This window comes from Manis javanica, chromosome 1, assembly GCF_040802235.1.
Source record: "Manis javanica isolate MJ-LG chromosome 1, MJ_LKY, whole genome shotgun sequence".
NCBI lineage: Eukaryota > Metazoa > Chordata > Mammalia > Pholidota > Manidae > Manis > Manis javanica.
Window position 1 is genome coordinate 45,442,916 of NC_133156.1, and position 20,894 is coordinate 45,463,809.

General features: G+C 39.3%; 1 long non-coding RNA gene across 1 annotated transcript in view; it reads left to right on the forward strand.

Annotated features, from left to right (window-relative positions):
* LOC140847960 (uncharacterized) overlaps positions 1-20,894 on the forward strand; it is a 252,862-nt gene that overhangs the window by 25,934 nt on the left and 206,034 nt on the right. Inside the window, exon 2 of the long non-coding RNA XR_012128324.1 lies at positions 5,254-5,301. This is a non-coding gene — a long non-coding RNA (uncharacterized lncRNA). The remainder of the gene's footprint in view (positions 1-5,253; positions 5,302-20,894) is intronic.

Consider the following 20,894-nt stretch of genomic DNA (forward strand, 5'->3'; position numbering starts at 1 on the left):
CTTTTTAAAAAAATGCCATAGTGTTTATCATTATCTTTTTAGCTTATGATTTTACTTACTCATTTTGCTTATTGAAAAGCTTCCCAAGTAGAATGTATGTTCCATGGGGTTAGGAATTTTTGTCCATTTTGTTAATTTTTTAAAGCCCAATGACTAAAATAGTGCCTAGCATATAGAAGGTGCTCAATAAATATTTGTGAAATGGAGGAATAAATAATTTCTATCTTCACAGTCATGAGCATGTTATTGCTGCCCTCTACATTTTATATATATAGGAGGTCAGTCTCTCTCAAGTGAACAAATAGATGAACACACTTTTGTGTTGATCGTAATGTCAATTAAAATGTTCCAATATACTTACTCAATACTAACATGCATATAAAATATTCTAATTGATCGTAATGTCAATTAAAATGTTCCAGTATACTTACTCAGTACTAACATGCATATAAAATATTCTAATATCTTAGAAATGAGACTGAATTACAGTAAAATTCACATGTACATATAACATGATGGTGTTTTAATTCTTTTCCTCTCCTTTAAAAAGGCAATTAGCCAATCTGTGCTTTTTGTGTTATAATTGATGTTTTGTTAGACTTTAAGGAATATACTCCTTTTCTGTGTATTGATATGACCAGTATCATGTCATAATTTTAGCTATAACTCTTTATTGGTAACTCTACTAACACTGGTCTTATGAAATAAGTATGGTATCCAGGAGAAGATATCTTCTGAAATTTTCTCAACAATTCAGATAGCTGCTTCTATGTAGTTGCCATATTTTGTTACTTAACACAATTCTGGGAGGTGGGTATTTTTAGATGACATTAGTTAAACAGAAAAGAAGGGACTTAACTTTTATTAACTTTATTTGAATATTTCTCATTTTTGCCAGTTTTGTTGAGATATAATTGATATACAACAATACGATTTACAGCATAATGAGCTGACTTGCATATATTGAGACTAGAATTTTTTATATAAAAAATATTGTAGTTTTAAATAAACAACAATAGTTTCTCTCTGATATTACCACACTAAATTGAAGTAAAACGTCAGCAAGGATGACAAGTAAAACACAGAAATATCCAAGTGCAAACTATTTTCTGTCTTGACTCACACTCAGTGAGTTGTGTTGTTTGATGGTAAACAAAGACAGCATTTCCCAAGTGCTTACCATATGGTGGGTACTGTGAAAGGTGCTCTTTGTGCATTGTGATCTCTGTTACATGCATGAGGAGACTGAGACTTAGAAAGGTGAGCAACTAGCCCAACACACCTGGGCAGTGGATCTGAGACTGGAATCCAGATGTGACTCCATTCTGCTTGAGTCCTGAGTCCTTACTCTCTTGCTTACAGGGTTGGTTTAATTAGAGAGCAACTCTAGGGGCACCTGTCTTCATGAGCAAGACCAACTTCAGAGACATGCAACCTGTGTAAGTGCACAGGTCCCAGCACTCAAAAGGTCCCTGACTTGGTTTAAGGTTGTGCTGTTGTCATTTTGAAAATCTTCATCATTTTGAACAAATGACTCTGAGTTTTGATTTTGCACTGAGTTCTACAAATTAAGTAACCAACCTGCTCAGTAGCTTTAGTACCAGAATTTCATAGAACAATTTCCCCTTGATGATTGCTTACTGAATTATTTTCTCTTTGAAAAAGATATCCAGCAGATTACATTTTGTCCCATATTTAGCTGTGTGTTACTCAGCCCTCCCTGTAAGTCCATTTCCAATCAATATAACCTCAATCTGACTCTGTTAGAAAGAGGCTGCCCTGTTTTAGGTTTAGATCCCATTTAAGATCCACCTGCAGATTAAGCCTTTTCTATTTAATTTTTTCTGTTCTAGTAGATTAATATAGGGTACTCTCCATCCTCAGCCAATTTTCTTATTCAGATTTGTGACCAAGTCTGTTAATTGAATTATTTGTTCAAATAAGGATGAAAAAAACAATAATTACAAAGGTCTCAAATAGTCTCCCATTTTATCCCTACATACTCTTCAGGAAGCAGTTGCAGCTCACCTCCTTGATCAAAAGAAAGGCATCAGCCTAACGCTACACTTGCTCTTGCAGCTATTGCTATTATATACTTATTCCCTCTTTCCTTTGCCATCTAGAGTTATTATATGCTGTGAGTTGCTAAAGGGGCTTTTACGAAAGCAGGAGAAATGTATTTATGTCATATGGAGATGGCATGCTAATTACTGATCTGACAGGGTATAATAACAATACAAAAGCATCAGTGAAGAGAAAAAATGAGCAGAATATGCAATTATTTTATGAAAGAGTTTCTTTGCTTGAGGGAGAAATCTGCACATTTACCATCTGCAACAAAGGAGATGTTGGGCTACGTAAGTGAATTACCCCAGCTCTGTGTTCATATGTATATGGAATAGGATGAACTTGAAATGACATTAAAGTAATTTTGTTATTGTTAAAAATAAAAATAAAGAACACCAAAAGACATGACTAATATAATGAACTCCAAAGATGTACTTTCAACATTTTATCAAAGGGTATGGTAATTCATTTGAGATATCAAATGTGTTCTTTGTAATATCACATTAAAAGTAATACAAATTTTCCCATATATATATATATGTATATATATGTATATATAAGATATATTGTATATTATATATTACACACACACATATATTGTAGAAAGCCTTCATTATTGTTCATAATGTGTGTGAAATGCACAACTGGGATATGCTGTAGGGGAAAGGAATCAGTACATTAACATTCCAACCTGATTTGGAAAGTATGTTACAAATAGCACATTTATCCAAGAAGTGAAAAAATCTGGACAGGGACCCTGGTTAACTTTTAGAGCCTTATTTTAAGTTATCATGGAATTCAAGGATTTTCATGCCAGCTTCAAATTTAATATCGAGTGCTTACCTTAATTTCTATGTCTATTTCAGGGACTTTCCAAAAGAAAAAAAAAGTAGTTACTTCTACCCCAAAAACCTTGCCATGTAACTGGGAATAAAAATGTTACTTCAACAGTACAATCTAATATTTTTCTATTCTTAGAAGTACAGTTTGTTTTTTTAATATTTAGGATACTAAATAATCCAGGTGAATATTCTATTAAAATGAAAAAAATATGCCCTTAAACACGTGGAGATGCAAACTTGTACTGATCTTAATTCGTGTGTGAATCCCAGCAACTGGTAGCATCCCATGTCACCATCAGCCTGGAGTTCAAACAGCTGCAGAGCGCTTTTCAAATACTATGCTTTAGATTGGGCTGGATGCCAGAACAATGATTAAATTAATAAAGTTGGAGGACAATCATGTTTAGGAAAAAGCAGTACATGAAATCACATATGCTACTGCCTTTACTTTTTCTCCTGATATTATTTCAGTCTTCAACTATACCTTATAGTTGATAAATAACAATTATCTGGTTATTTAACACTTGGTGATTTTTTTTTGTTGTGTAGTAAAATATATTTTAAATGTTAAGCCAGGCATTAATTTTATTGAGTAAATGTCTCTGAGCTCTGTTGTGAATGACTTGTGGAATGGTCACTTCAGAGAAACTTGTCCCTCTGTCCCAAACTGTTCAATTTGAAATGGATACAGTGGAATTTAAGCATGACAGGGATTACCTCCCTCTATTTGTAAGCATTTGGAGGACAGGGAGCCAGTCTGTTCAACTAGATTTTTACAGTGACTCTGATAGGTTGCTGCTTATTAAATACACCTGTAGAAATAATGTAAATAATGTAATTGCATATGAAAAAGGCATGTGTGTGTCTTGTTCTGTTGATTTCCAGGTCATACACCGAGGAAAATGCACATGCAGCACTAAGCAGTTAGTGTTCCCAGTAGGAGAGCCTTTTTGGAATTCTTAGTGTGACACATTATTTTATTCTCATATTTCTCTACTGATATAATGAGTGTAGTTTATTGAAAGTTTATCTCATAGTATATTTAAGGATCAGTTCGTGTCCCTTTCTCCTCCCTCCTGTCCGGATTATGTTGGAAATAATAAGTCTAAGTGCAATTCTAATTTCAATATTGTTTTATAGATGAAATTTTCCATTTGATCCAAATTCACTTTGTCTAAGACAGTGGATATCCTAAGAGCATGTTAGTGAACCATCCATAGCCAAATGATAAAGTGGGAGAAGGTGAAGATCTAATACTCTCATTTTTTGATCTTTTATACCAGTTCCCAATCTCTTTCTCATAGCATTTTATTGTGCCAACTAAAAAAGGATCCCTAGTGTTTCATTTAAGGCAGGCATAATTTCTTTTCTGAATTTATGAACATCAAGCATATTAGTATCACATCTAAACTGTTTTGGTCCCCAGAATATTCACTATGGCATCAACCTTAAGGCTTCCTGCTCAACATTGTGATGTCTCTGTCCATAGTGTGTTTGTCTTTGTGCTATACCTTATTCCTCGGTGGTCTTTCATATAAATGTTTCAAGGATGCTTATAATTACTTTAGGAAGTGGGATTCAGGCACATCACTCCTTCAGTCAAAAACTGACACAAAGAAACTTAATATAAATAATTTATTAATGTGTTAGTTTTGACCAATAAAACTACTAAAACCAGAGAAATGACTTTTTGTCTAGTATAAGCCATATTTCTAGTTGTATTCTGTGACTATTACATGAAGATTTTTTGGGTAGGAAATTAACTAGTAATGTAATCAGAACTGATGAAAGTTGTGACATACATAGAAACATTTTGTATTGTTTAGTGTAACACTACTTATTTTGTTTTAGGTGAAATTCTGCACTAGAGGATATCAGCTGTCATATCATAATAAAGGAAAAAAACAATTTTAAAGAACACTTGATTCTTTACAATTTCTTGATGTTTTAAAATTCAGTGGTCTCTCTGTAGATTAAGTCACATGTTCTATATACTCAGAAATGAAAAAAATGAACTAATTAAGATATTCTGTTTTCTGAAGAGATTGTGTTTATCAATTTCTTGGACTGTTACTTTTCAATTTTTAGAAAACAGTAAGTTCTCCTGTAATGAAAACTAAATCTTTGTCTCTTGGAGTCTTTCTTTGATTTAGAAGGAACTCCAGTGCTACCTTTGTGAGCACATTTGAATTTATGTAGTTAGAAAACTGGATTCAATCTATGCATGACCCAAAAGTGGGTTTTTGTTTTTAATGAATGATGATTGGCTTAGTCTATGCAGGCTGCTATAACAAAGTATCAGAGACTGGGTAGCTTATAAACAACCTAAATTTATTTGTTACAGGTCTGGAAGCTGAGACGTTCAAGATCAAGGTGCCAGCATCACATTCTGGTGAGTACCCTCTTCCTTGTTCATAAGCCTGAACCTGCCAGCATCACATTCTGGTGAGTACCCTCTTCCTTGTTCATAAGCCTGAACCTGCCAGCATCACATTCTGGTGAGTACCCTCTTCCTTGTTCATAGCCTGCACCTGCTTGATATGTCCTTGCATGAAGGAAGTGATAAGGGATCTCTATGGGTCTCTTTTACAAGAACAATACTATATAAAGTCCCATTTCCTAATACCATCATCTTTGGGGGGCTTGGGATTTCAACATATGAATTTGGTGAGGTCACAAACCTTCAGACCATAGAATTGTTGTTTTCTTACTTGTTATTCATCTTTTTGCATACAAATGAAGTACAGAGATTCCCAATTGCGTAGCCTTTGTATATCTGCCTCCACTGGCTGGCTTCTCAGCATCATATAGGGATCTCATAAGAAAGAAAGTGAAGGAATATGAAAATTTATTCCATCACCTATTGCAAACTTCTGTTTGCCTGATTCTAGGATCTACAGAGGGCTCCATGGGCACTTAGAAGTTCTTAGCTACACATAGTTCAGTAAGTTTGTTCAGTGAGTCACTCCCTTCTTTGTTCACTTTGCATTTTTATTTCTCAAAGATAAGAGGTGTATTAATTACACAAACAAATAAAACAAACCAAAACCAAAACCATGGATTAGCAGTATTCAGTAGTAATATGAGGGTCACAAATGTACTTTCCACTTTTCTAGTAGCCACATTGCAAAAGTAAAAAGAAATAGGAAATTAATTTTAATAATATATTTACCACTTATTGAAGAAACTGTCTTTTTCCAATTGAATATTCTTGCCTCCTCTTTATATAATTGACTAGATTTCTGGGCTCTCAATGCTGTTCCACTAATTTCAGTCTATTCTTTGTGCCAGTACTGTACTGCTTTAATCACTGAAGCTTTGTAGCATAGCTTGAGATCAGGGAGCATGATACCTACAGCTTTTTTCTGTCTCAGGATTGCTTTGGTTATTCAGGGACTTTTGTGATTCCATATAAATTTTAGAATTTTTAATTTTATACATAATATATAATCAATATATCTTTATTAATGAAATATTTCATATTCCTTTTATTCATACTAAGTCTTTTCATTCCAGTGTGTATTTTAGTACTACAACACTTTTCAGTTTGAACTAGCCCCACTTCTAATGCCCAAAAGCTGTAAGTGGCTTATAGCTACACATTGGATAGTTCTAAATTCTCACTTCTAATAATTCCCTGGGGAATGCAGATAATTTCATCATGATCAATAAATACTTCATAAAAAAGCCTTACAATGTTCATTTCACACACAGTAGTATTAGAACTTTTCCTTAAGATATATATATATATATATATATATATATATATATATATATATATATATAAATCTTTAGCTACATGAATTCACACTGATAAATTGCTTATAACACTAAAAAAATATAAATATAACTCTTGTATTATTAATTAAAAGAATAGGTAGCACCTATATTTTCCATAGTAAATATTTCTAAGAAGAAAAGTAAAAAAAAATTATGAAGCACCTGTCAAATAGTAATTCTCTCTGTTGGTATTGATTTTCCTTTGTGCCAACATATGTCATCTGATTGTATGATAAAAATGGATTTAAATGTGTACTACTATTCACAATTTTACAAATTATTTAAATTTGTGCATCTACCATGATAACTGAAAGGAAAGGAGCGACACATAGCAGCAACTCACCAGAGAGTTCCGCTTTATTAGGGAAAGGTGCTGGGTTATATAGGAAGGGGCATGAATTGATTGAGGTGTCACTTCTACGGGGCTGGTGGCTGTTGGCTAGGTGCTGGGATTGGGAGGGGAGCGAGAGGTGATTGGGCTTCATGTGGTGTGGGCAGGAACCGAGGACCCCGAAGAGAAGCCGGAAGTTTGCCATCTTACTGGTGGGGGCCCTTCATTCCCCCCTTTCTCCTCTATGGGGTTGTGGACGTTGCTTTCTCTCTGGCTGCTTCCTGCTGAACAGGGGTGGAGAAGGGAGTGAGGGCTTGAGGATTGGGAGGAAAGGGTTGATAGGACTCCCCACAGTAAGGATGAGTAGATGTGGACTTCTTCAGGTTTGGAAATCAATGAAGGTTCCCTGTAACCGTAGGTTGGCCAAGAGGATATGGGTGTCAGGAGCCAGGCGTCTGCGGCCATTGTTTCCAGGAACAGTTTCCAGTGGAGAGAGGGGTCCATCTCAGCGTGTGGTGAGGAGGTCACGTGAGGGTGAGGGATCTTCTGTGGCCAGAAGCTGGTAGTTCCTGAGTAAAAGCTGGTTGAAAGCTTGATTAGAGATTTTTCCGACTTGGGATTTGATGAACTTTATTATACAGGGTAAGAAGAGACAGGCGAGAAGAATGATTATTATGGGGCCTGCAATGGGCCAGAGCCAGGTGAGGAGGGGGTTTGTTAGTATTGAAGAGAATGGGTTGGAATTGGAAGCAGAGTGGAGGCTGGAGGCAAGGTCGGTGAGTTTGGTAATGTCAATTTCTACAATGCCGGATTTGTTGATGTAATAGCACTATTCCCAGAGGAAGATGCAGGTGCCGCCCTTCTCGGCTGTAAGCAGATCTAGGGCCCGCCGGTTTTGAAGGGTGACTTTAGCTAGCGAAGTGACCTGTCTTTGGAGAGAGGCTAGGGAATCGGCAGTGGATGTCAGGGCTCCCTCAAGTTTGGCGTTGAGATCTCTAACTGCCTATAGAAAGTGACCCAAGACTTCTCTCGAAAACCCTGCCCCAATGGCTGAGGTGATCAAAGAGCTACTGACCATGACGGGAAGGAAAGTGGCTCTTTTTGTGCACGAGGGCAAGGGAGGTTGGAGCTCAAGAAATTCTGCCATGCTGTAAAGTGTAAGCTGTGGGATTAGGGTGACGAGAATGCAGGGTGTATCGGAGTTGAGAGGCAGTGAGTTGAAAAGACTTCCATTACACTAAAAGAAGTGTCCTGGTTGCATAAAAGTCTTAGAGCCGGAGGTAGGGGTGTAGATAGAGAGGCAGTGAAGTGCGCTGGAGTGGGGTGGAGCTGGGCCTACACAGTGGTGGATGGTGAGATTATCTGTGTATTCTGGTTCCCATAGGGGTATGCCTGCCAGAGGGCAGAGGGGTTGTCTTTCTGCATGGAAGGAGTAGTTGGAAATATTAAGGGGCACGGCGGCCAGCAGTGGACGCTGTAGTGATGCGCACGAGAAAACAATTGGCAGTATTAAGGGTGTAGTTGAGAAAGATGGTGGTGTCCTGAATGAGCTGTAATGAAGAGTAGGAGAAATGAGAAGAGGGGCAGGGATAAGAAGATGAAGAGGCGCCGTCAAGAGTTTGGATAATGACTTTTTCGGAATGTCTGCTATCTGATGCAACTTGAGAGATCTGGGAATGAGAGGGAACATACTTTTGAGAGATATGAAGGGTACCGTGGGGGGTTGAGGAACCCCCCGTAGTAAACTGAGGCTGTGACTCTGGCAGCCCATCGAGAGTCCCAGGGATCTGGGATTGATAAGGAGAATGAGCCGTTGGGATATTTCATGAAATGGTTGGAGGAGTAATACTGTGGGTACTGGAAGTTACTCATGTAGTGAATTGCGCAAGACCAGGAGGGACATCTCCTGTAGGTGTCTGGCTATCACGTGCAATAGGCTTGTTTTTGGTCATAGAGGAAGCAGAGGTAGGGAGAATAAGGGTAGCTGCTAGTGAACAGTTGGGTGGAGGGAGGAAAGTGGAGGTATAAAGGCTCAGAGCAGCTTTTCAGAGGGCAGTCTGGTGTGGCAATGAGGGCAATAACTTTTGTTTGATGCTGTGTGTAAGTCTGTCTGACTTTGAATCACCATACAAAGGAGGCTGGGGTGGCGGGGAAGACAATAAGAATGAGGAAAAAAGCAAGAGAGCAGTAAAGGAGGAAAAAGTCATGATTTGGGTATGGATGGCAAAGGGGGTGAATGGGATTTTGGAGGAAAGAGGACAGTAAGGTCAGGAGTCTGGAAGGAGGGTGAGTCTGTAAACTTTTATAGGTTAAGAGATCTTTTAGGTGATGTGGGGACAGAATGGTAAGGGGCGCCCTGAATGTCAGTTTATGAGCTGCCTTCTGCAAGAGCTGTCTAGCGTCTAATGCTCGTAGGCAGTGGGCCCATCTCCGAACTGTGGGGTCTAATTGCTTGGAGAGATAAGCTACTTGGGCAAAGGATGGGCCATAATATTGGCCTAGGACTCCTAGAGCTTGACTGGACCTCTCACGAATGTATAATGAGAAGGGCTTCGACAAATCAGGAAGATGGAGAGCTGGGGCTTCTACAAGGGCTTGACGGAGCTTAATGAAGGAGTGTCGGGGTGAGGAGGATAATGGTTTTTTAGGGGGGCTCTTGCTGAGGTCATATAGGGGTCTTGCCAACAGGGAGAAGTTAGGGATCTACGCTCTAAAATATCTAGCCAGGCCTAGAAAGGAAAGGATTTCTGTCTTGGTTTGGTGAATGGGCAGGTCAGAGAGGAGCTATTTTCTGTCTAAGGTAATGGACTTTCTTTGTTGAGATAGAAGGAATCTGAGGTAAGTGACAGGAGGGGAAGAGATTTGAGCTTTGACGGGGGATACTCGGTAACTTCTGGAAGCTAGAAGGTTAAGTAGGGAGGCAGTGTCAAGTTGAGACTGTTCCCACAAGAGACTGCAGAGTAGAAGACTGTCCATGTATTATAATACGGTGGACTTGGAGTGATCATGATGAAACTGTTTGAGGTCCTGAGCTAGGACCTGTCTAAAAATATGGGGACTATCTCGGAAGCTTTGTGGCAAAACTGTCCAAGTGAGTTGTTCAGAATGTCTTGTGTATGGGTCCGTCCAGGTGAAGATGAAAAAATATTGGGAGCAGGGGTCTAGAGGGATAGAAAAATGGGTCCTTGAGATCTAGGACTGAGAAGTGGGAAGCCGAGGCAGGGATCTGCGATAAAAGGCTGTATGGATTTGAAACTAAGGGATGGATAGGGACAACGGCTATGTTGATGAGGCTTGGACAAGGCAAAAAGATCCGTTGGTTTTTTTAACAGCTAATATGGGGGTATTAAATGGGGAGTGAGTGGGTCTGAGGTAATTTATGTTTAAGAGATCTTGAATGATGGGTTGGAGGACTATGAGGGCTGAAGTGGTTAGGGGGTATTGGGCTTGACAGATATACTGAGAGGGGTCACGTAATTTGATAGAGGCAGGGGGACATAGGGCCACGGAGGGGCTTGTAATGTCCTAAACTTTGGGATTTACAGGGTGTATGAGGGCAGAACCGGAGCTTTCATTGGGTAGAGGGGGGTCGTCAGCTATGAGGGCCATCAGAAAGGGAGTACTGGGGGCTGTGGGAGTGGATATAGTTATGGAAACATGGAGGAGGGAAAGGATGTCTCGTCTTAGTAAAGGGATGGGACACTGGGGCATAACCAGGAAGGAGTGGGAGAAAAGTATGGGATTGTCTAGGATTGTGCATAAAAAGGGGGGAGTTTAATGGGAAAATCTGTTTACCTCCTACCCCAACTATAGGAGTAATGGCAGGCATGGTAGGGCCCCAGTATTCTCGCAAGACTGAGAAGGTGGCTCCTGTATCTAGGAGGAAGGAGATGGGGCGACCATCTACTGTTAAAGTAACCCTGGGCTCCTGTTTGGTGATGGAAATGGTCGGGCGAGAAGCCCCCGGGCCCCATCAATCTTCTTCTGCCAGCCCCACTACGGCGGGCTTAGGATGGGGGTTTTTCATCCAGCCTCCCCTTCGGGTGGTTGGGCAATCAGACTCCCAGTGGCCTTTTTTGCATCTGGGGCATGGGGTGGTAGGAGATCTGGGGGAGGGGCACGCCCTTGACCAATGTCCCTCTTTTCCGCACTTGAAACAAGCTCCTGGGGGGGCTTGTTTGTAGAGGGGCGCCCAGGTTGTGGTTTTATCAGCTGGGCCAACATCTGGAAATTGGCCTGATCAGCCTTTTGTTTACGGTGGTCTTTCTCCTCTTCCCAGTTATGGAAGACTTTAAAGGCCACTGTTAGGATCTCAGTCTGTGGGGTAGCGGGGCCGTGTTCTAACTTTTTGAGTTTAGCTTTAATGTCGGGGTAGCTTTGAGCTAGGAAGAATGTCATAAGGACATGTCTTCCTTTGGGTGTTTCTGGGTCTAGGCTGGTATACTGTAATAGGGCTTGAGTGAGTGTGTCTAAGAACTTGGAGGGGGTTTCATCTCTCTTTTGAATTATGTCTTGGAACTTTTGAAAATTGACTACTTTACGAGCTGCCTTTTTCAGACCTGCTATTAAGCAGGAGGCAAAAATATTTTGAGAGCAGAGACTCATGGAGGTGTTATAATCTCAATGTGGGTCTTGTTCTGGGACAGCAGTGGGGCTAGGGGGATAGGTGGGGTCAGTCCTGTGGGTTTCGGTAGCGTGCGTTTGGGCGAAGTCCCAAACTCGTCTATGCTCTTCAGGGAGGAGAGTATTGGCCAGGAGCATGAAAATGTCATGATGAGTGAGGCTGTAAGACTGGAGGGTCCATTGAAACTCCCTGATGTATGTCGTGGGAGCAGTGGAAAAGGAACTTAGGCGTTTCTCTAGTTGGGCTAAATCTCTTAAATGCCTTTGGATCCTGCTACCTCCAGGAGGGGGGCGATAATTTTGGGAGGTTCTCGGGACTAAGTCTGAGGGGGACTGAAGGGTTCTGGCTCAGTCTGTGGGGGAGTGACGTGGTCTAGCTGCACCTATTCAAGCAGGTCCTGAAGTGCAGAAGGGGGGCAAAGAAAATAAAGAAAGATAGAATCAGACCCACGTGTTGCCAGCCTGCAGCCCAGCTGCTTGCCTCTGCTGCTTTAGTTAGGCTTGAACTCATGACTGAGGTTAAGAGTCCCATGCTCTACTAATTGAGCTACAGCAGGGCTCCAGTTAATTGCTTATGAAATGCGTAAACAGAATGTTCTTTGTTCTCCATTCCTGCCACATCGGCAAGTGGGGGAAGGGCATAGCTAGAAGCAGGGGTGGTGTTTCTACACATCTTCAAGGTCTTCCTATTTTCAGAGTGAAGAGTCTTGGCTCATCTTCGAGGACAAGATATGTTTTTGTGGACAGATAACTTCCAAGGACTGCACCGGTTGTTCTCTAGCTTGTGCTTTCCCATGCTGCATTCAGACATGGGGGAAGGTGCTTTCCCATTCTCTCTACAAACATGTGAGAAGACAAAGGCGGTCCCTAACAGGGGAGAAACAGGTGATAAGGGCAAAGACGGAGGAGGCCTTGGGACCTAGTTAAAGAGGGGGGCTGAAAGGCTCAGGCTTAATCTGTGGGGGACGAAGGCGGAGGAGGTGAGATGGCGGAGGAGATGGTGGGGAAGGAAGGGAGAAGGGCTGTTGTAGGAGAAGAAGGGGAAGGGAGTGAACGGGAGGCTTCTGCGGAGGTGGCGGCTTGCAGGCTAGGAGAACTTGGGAGGAGGAGGGGGAAAGCTTCGATATAGGGAATCTTCCATTTTTTCAGGTGCTGGCAGTAGTTAAAAAGATCGCGAGTGATGTTAGGATCAAGAGTTCCCCCTGCGGGCCATTGGTTGTTATTGTCTAGGGGGTATGTCGGCCAATCTTGGGAGAAATATTTACGGAGAAGTTTTGGTTTTATATCAGGTGTCAGGGAGAGGGTAGCCAGATGCTTAAGCAGGCATTCAAGAGGTGAACTTTCAGGGAGGGATGAGGAGGCTCCCATGGCTGAAGGACAAAGAAGGAGACAAACAGGGGAAGACAAATGGAGATCCTCGGACCAGAGGCAGACCACAAGGAGACAAAGGGCGTCCCCGATGATCCTTGGTGGTCTGCGGAAACTCGTATATGAGTCGGAATTTCTTAGGAAGTGTGGGTCGTCACCCAGACTTCCCTAAGAAGGCAGAGTGCCGGAGTCACGAGGTACCTAGCGCTAGGCGTTTTCGGCAGACGGAGCAGAAGGAGGAGGGGGGGAAAAGGGAGCGTTCTCATCTGCAAAGGAGTCACCTCATTTATGGCTGTTGGAGGGGGGTGCCTGAGAGTCTGCCGCAGCCGTGAAGGCCTGAGGTGGGGATTTATGGCTGTCAGAGGAGGGGCCTGAGGGTCTGCAGCAGCCGTGAAGGCCTGAGGCGGGGATTTATGGCTTTCGGAGGAGGGGCCTGAGGGTCCGCCGCAGCCGTGAAGGCCTGAGGCCGGGAGAGTTCCCTCCTCATCCCCGAGCGTCAGGGCCTTGCCGGATGATCACGGTCAATGGCACTGCGATAGCTCGGAGAAGAGTGGCCCACCCCGGGGAAATTTTGCTTAAAAAGTTTCAGCACTGATGGAAGGGACAGTGAATGCATTTATGACTGTTGGAGGAGGGGCCTGAGGGTCCACTGCAGCCGTAAAGGCTTGAGGCAGGGATTTATGGCTGTCGGAGGAGGGGCCTGAGGGTCCACAGCAGCTGTGAAGGCCTGAGGCAGGGAGAGTTCCCTCCTCATCCCCGAGCGTCAGGGCCTTGCCGGACGATCACGGTCAATGGCACTGAGATAGCTCGGGGAAGAGTGGCCCACTCCGGGGGGAAAACTTACCTAAAGGCCAGGGAGGAGTGGTGAGTGTGATGAGCCAGCGCCGGAAAAAGAGGACGAGGGCAAGCTGCTGCTGGTGTCGGGGGGAAGACGGGGCCCAGTTGGGGTGTCCCATCTCCCCGGTTTCGGCACCAATGAAAGGAAAGGAGTGACACAGCAGCAATTCACCGGAGAGTTCCGCTTTATTAGGGAAAGGTGCTGGGTTATATAGGAAGGGGCATGAATTGATTGAGGTGTCACTTCTACGGGGCTGGTGGCTGTTGGCTAGGTGCTGGGATTGGGAGGGGGGCGAGAGGTGATTGGGCTTCAGGTGGCACCAGCGGGAACCGAGGACCCCGAAGAGAAGCCGGAAGTTTGCCATCTTACTGGTGGGGGCCCTTCAATAACTACTTAAGATAAAAAAGGTAGTAATGTGTGATAGATATGTGACATGATAGTAGTTTTGTAAAGAGTTATATGTAAAGGCAGAAAGGAATCCAGAAGCATGTACTAAGTTTCTAGCAAGTGTTTCCTCTACATAGTAGTGTTGGAAAGGCAAGGAAAGAAACAGTGTAACTTTCCTTATTTTGCATATTTTTTTCTTATTTTTTTTTACAGTGAGAGAATTATCAAAAAACATTTTGTTTTTATGGCAGTTTTTACATTTTTTGTTTTTATATCTTTTAAAATTAAAATAAAAAATGTGAATGTAGATAACTCATTTTTCACCATTCATTCTATTTAGTTTTCTATTGCTACTGTACACTTTATCATTTTGTTGCTCTGTCCTAAATTAACTGTATTTCCAAGGCTATCAGAAATTCAGGCAGTTGCCATAAGTGATCCAGTCTGTTTACATAGTCCAATTAGCAGACAGATTTTGCAGTTTCCATCTATTTATACCATGTAAAAATAACATAGTTAACTCTATAGCATTTTCAGTTCTGACTAGTTTTGGAAGGTCTGGAAAGTAGTAAAATCAGAATTTAAAATATAATAATTTAACAAGCAGGACATCTTATTAACAATTGATTGTGTTCAATGTAGATTCAGTAGGTGGCTAAAGAGAGACTTTGATTTCCTAGAGAAAATTTATGTGTGTTTAAAAATATTAGTATATTATATTCATATACTGCTAAAGAGGATGTTTGTATGAGTGGGTCACCAAGGGCACAAATTCCACAGGATTGAAAAACACCACCACCACTTCATGAAACCTAACCTGATAGGATTGGTAAGAAAAACAGATTAATTTTAAAGGAAGGTGGGAACCAAAAACAGTAAACAGATCACAGAAGCATTTAATTCCCTTTTGCCTGAGGCATATGCTCATTCAAATAAATTGGGTTAGCTGGCTTCTAAGCAAGGAGGGAAGTCAGAGTTGGGGCCTGCCTTCCTTGGGGTGGGGGCTCAGGGGGACACTGACATTAAACCAGGACCACAAAATACTATACCCTAAGTTGGGAGGGAGGGGGATGGAGGTGCCAGAAAGTCTCTTCCCATGTAGAGCAAGGAAAAAAAAAGAAAAAAGAAAGAAAACAGCTCTGTGTTGTGACTACAACTTGTAAGTCATCGTAAAGTCTTTGTCTTTTACTCCAAATGAAATCTAGTCTTTGAGTGTTCTGAGCAGAAAAGTGATAGGATCTGAATTGAATTTCAGGAGTATCTTAGAGGCTGCTGTGTGTGGGTGAACTGTAGAGTGGGGGATAGATGTAGAGAGGCCAGTGAGTGGCCACTGCAGTGACTTATCAAGAGAGGGAGATTGGACCAAAGTGACAACAGTAGAGGTGATGAAATGAGGTCACAGCAGGACATTGTTCAAAGGGATAGCACTTAGGATATTCTGATTATTTGAATATGGGGTATGAGTTGAAATAGTTGAAAATACATACACTCTACAATCCAGCAATCCCAGTATATATCTTAGATATGTCTTTACCTGTATAAACAAGAAGACATGTACAAACATATAAGAGTTAGCTTTGTTAATTATTGTTCATTTCATTCCCATTACCAGGGAAAGAGATAAATAGAATGTGGTATCTTTAAATTATGTAATACTATGTAACAAATAAAGTGAACTAAATCTATGTGTGTTAACATGGCTAATCTCAAAAATAGAGTTACAAAATAAAACTAATAGGTACAGTATAACACTCCTTACCTAAATAGTAAAATCCACAATATGATATTGTATATTGAGTATATATATATATATATTTCAGGAAACATGCAAAAACTTAAATTGGAAAGATATGCATGGAAGTGATAAATTTTTCATCAATGACAGAAAGAAAATAGAGATGGGTATATGGACATTTGTTATAGTCTGTATCTCTCCGTATGTTCAAAACTTTCTAAAATTATTTAAAGCCTTAAGGCAAAAAAAGCTGGTTAAAAGAAAATTTTAACCAACAGAATTGCAAGTTACTTGATAGACACCGATATCATTTTATACACACTTAGTTCCCATGTTTGTACATACTCAGATTCTGTGCAATAGTTTTGGCAAAAATTTATTGAGAATGTATCATGGGCAAAAAAGTATTCCAGACGTTGAAGGGGTACTCATAGAACACTATCCTAACTCCAGGAAACACACAATCAGGTGATACTTCCTGTTTTTGATAAATTGAAATAAATGTCTTTCTCAGATGAGATAAGAGAGCAGCTATAGTATGAGAGTGCCTATTTTTTCTGTTTGGGAGAAATTCTTGATGGGGTTGGGGAGAAGGTAAGTGCATATGATATTAGTTTAAAACTGTATTCAGAACAATAAAAGCAAAGGTTGCTGGTTCCACAGAAACACAGAAAGAAAACTAAGCATTTCAAGTGAGTAAATGCAGTAATGAAAACTAAGCAGGGAACACCTACAACTGACTCTCAAACCTAGCCAGCCTAGCAAAAAAAAGTTTTTTTTTGTGACAGCAAAGCTGTGTTGCGGCACCTGAAATGTCTATGTTATTCCTAAAATTATCTATGTTAAGCTTACATAAATAAATATGAAATGTTAAAAAACATGTATGGATGTATTATGTATGAAAACACTTTGAAAACTCAGCTATGCTGCACAAATCTAACAGACTCAATTTTATAAATCCAGACATATGCTCTGGGAATACTAATGAGAACTATCTTAATGCACACACTCAGGGCCATGCATAATAGGAATTAAACTATTATGCTACGTCTTTTCATTGTATTACTGAATTCTTACCCTAACCCTAAGGGGTTGTAGGTACTAATATTGACTGCATATTACAGATAAATAATATGAACCTTAGATAGAATTAATGGGTAGCTTAGCTGGTAAGTGGTTCACTCAGCTATTAGAACTACAGCTACAGGTTTTTTCAATCCTTCCTGTGGATGGCACTATAGAGTGGTGTTGATGTTAAATTAGTAATCAGGGGAATCTGGGTGCATATTCTGACTCAATGACTTACAGCTGGGTTACTTTAAAAGAAATTCTCTAAGACTCTTATTTCTCATTTGTAAAATTCTGGTTGCATGAACTACATTAGAAATATTATAATGTATAATACAAGAGTATTGTAAAAGTTCAAGAAGTAATACATAACTTTAAAATACTCCCTAGTATCTAGTGAACATTTTTGTTCTTCAGTTTCTGCTATAGATTTAAAAAAATTGTTATCATTGGTCAGTTAAGAAGATAATGGTTATTTCTGGGTTAATGTATTAATTGAATCACAGCTAGGAGACAGGAACAAATTAGGAAACTTCCCTTAATCACATATCATTCTGTGGAAGTAGTTTTGTCACTATTTGGGATGAAGTACATTTTTAATACCTTTAACATATTAAAAATCATATTAAAATCTAAGTACTAATAATCTGGTATGAAGCATTGATGAAATTTTGATTGTTATAATTGTCCTTTGTTGAGGTGGACCATGAAGAGATGACCATAATGGCATTTTTGTTCATGTGCCAATCAAACACAGCATCCACTGACCACTCTACAAGATTAGAGTGTGACTGATGATTTAATTTTTATGTGATTAGAGCTCACTTTTTCCTTTTCTCTTTTACCTTATACTCCTTATCTGATCTCATGTTAAAGCCTCAAAATTACTGGAGGAAGATACTTTGTGAAAGTATAGGTGAATTATTACCTAATCGTCCATATTTAATATATAATGAAGTAGAAAATGACATATTTTAAGATCTATTTATCTAATATTTAATGGATTAAAAGTAAATTATGCTTTACTGATGATCATCATTGTCACTATATACAGAAATTATTTTGTAAAGTGTTACATTTTTTATTGGTGTCCTCTCTCATATTCACATGACAAAACATTATTTCCAAGTGTCCTTTTACAAATACCCAAAACAATAACCATTTTACAACTTGAGACAAATGCTCTTCCTCTCTCCCTCTGTCCCTCCCTCCCTCCCTCCCTCCTTCCTCCTTCCCTTTCTGTCTTGTCTTTCTCCTGTGTCTTTCTTGCCTTAACCTATAAAATGATAATCACACATACAATTAGGCCTCAATTTACTTTTGTAAACCAATTTAGCTCTCACTATTCCATAAATGAATCCTCCATGAAACTAGACTGCATGAATGTGGCTGTCTTCACAAGAAGGGGGTAACTTTGGAAGAATTCTAATCTACTCACTTTTACTTAAATGTGTAGATAATCATGGTAGTAACATAATCTTGGTTGAATTAAAGCCTGAGCCATAAATTTTTTTAAATGCTATCATGATCATCTCTTCACTGTCACATCAACAAACGACAGTTATAACAATCAAAATTTCATCAATGCTTAATGCCAGATGATTAGTACTTAGATCTTTATATGATTTTTAGTATGTTGAATGCATTTAGAATGTGCTTCATCCCAGATAGCAACAAAACTGTTGCCACAGAATGATACGTGATTAAGGGAAGTTTCCTAATTTGTTTCTGATGATTCAGTTAACTTGGGAATAATCATTATCTTCTTATATACCTGATGATGATAATATTTTATACCCTATAATAGAAATTGAACAAATGTTCACCAGATACAAGGGACTATTTTAAAGTTGTGCATTACTACTCAAATTTTTGCTTCATAAATTTAAGCAAAAATATGCTCTCCAGTGATTTTAATTCACTTTGCACTAAAAACCTCACATTAAAATAAGCAAACTACCTCATGATCTGATTATGAGACGTAAGTCTTAATAGTCCTTGGAAGAGATGCTCTCATGAAAACGACAAAAAAGAATGAACAGAACTGAGCTAAGAGAGCACTGAATGTATAATAATTTACCTGATCTCTTATTAATCCTTCTGTGTTCAGTTCCTCACTGTTATCTTCTGTGTAAAGAATGGCTCCTGAAAAGCAAATAATAGGAAAAAGATATTCCATTTACAAAAAAGAAATTTATCAAAACTGCTCACAGTATTAAAAAATGCCATTAGAAAATACAGCATGTTGGTAAAAATATGGACTCTGAGATATAACAGACGTGGATTAAAGTATGAACAACTCATTTAATATGTCTCTTGTCTTCCTATCTTAATCCAATTCAAGATACAGCTCCAAATATTTCCTTAAGCACTAAGATATTCACATGGAACACTGCAGATCACCTCCCTGAAGCCCTAAGCACTATTTTCAGCTCATTTTTATTTTATATGTGATATTGATCTTTATAAGTAACATATGTGAAATTAAATAAGTGTTATAAGTGTTACATGTGCATGCATGTGTGTGTGTGTGTGTGTGTGTGTGTATAATGTAAATTTAGGGTTCCCAACCAGACTATGAGTTACTTGATGCAAATAGGATGATATCTCCCAGGTGCCTGACAGAATGCCTTGCACAAAGTTTGTATTCAATAAATATCTGACTTCTAAATTGATAGAGATTAGTTGTTTAGGCTCAAGATGGAAGATTAAAACCATTGACCTTGAACTCATAAATTGAAGGAAAGTAGAAGAAATCTTGGGTTTGAATTAAAAGCAGTTTCAACAATCGTTGTTATGGTTATTCAAACTGATATCTAAATCACACCCAAACATAAAAAACTTTACAAAAAAGCAAAAAGAAGAGAAGAGGGGAAGGAAAAGGAGATTTTGACTTAAGAACTATATTAACCAATATCAAAATTATTTTTTAATCTATATCAAAGAATCCTATGTATGTTCATTTTTAAGACCCATTCTATTTTAACTCTTGATTTGAGATTTGTCAGTTTCCTTTCATCTCCTGGAAAAAAGTTGTGCAAGCACTATTTCCAGGCAGAGAAGCACAAACTTTTTAAAATGGACTAGCATTTCCAAATTATTCATACCCTACCTACTTACATTGTTTATGCCAGATGTCCAGATTTTGCATTTGAATAATAGAACTATATTTTTTTTGGAAGTTGGAATTTTACTTCAGCAGTAGGAAATTGAGATCATTAATAACTACTTCCAACCTATCTGCACATTTCAAATAAATTTACATTCATAGCTGAAATATCCTCTTTCCCTCCTGTCCCAAGGATCTGCATATTCTGCTACTTCAGTCTGGGTGCTTCTTGCCCAGGCCATGTCCTCACCTCTTTTGGCAAAGTATTTATTTATTTCTCAGGTCCCTTTTCAAATGTCACTTCATCAGAAAAGCCTCCCTTGGTTTCCTCCAGGTTGAGATCACTTTTTATTATAATAAACTCATAGATGAACACTTCTTTCATTTTGAGCCCTTATCTCATTGTTAAATATGGGGGACATTTGGGTGATGATTTTGTTTATACTTTGCCTCTTCTGTTAGACTGGAAGGTAGGGAGGTGATGATAAATCAGATGTTTTTATTCATATAGTGTCAGATACAGAGTAAGGTAGTTACCTTTATTGAATAATAAATTGGAGCGATTTATTTTAAGATCTAAATTAATTTTTAAAGTATTGAAACTTCTTCATTTTGATGTGGAATATGCTCCATGAAAGTTCCCAATTATTTTGGTGTCAGATTCATTATTGATCAGTATTGTCTTGAACAATGATTTATTAAATAGATCTAGTCTTGTATTCACTTATTTACCTTAGAATATATTA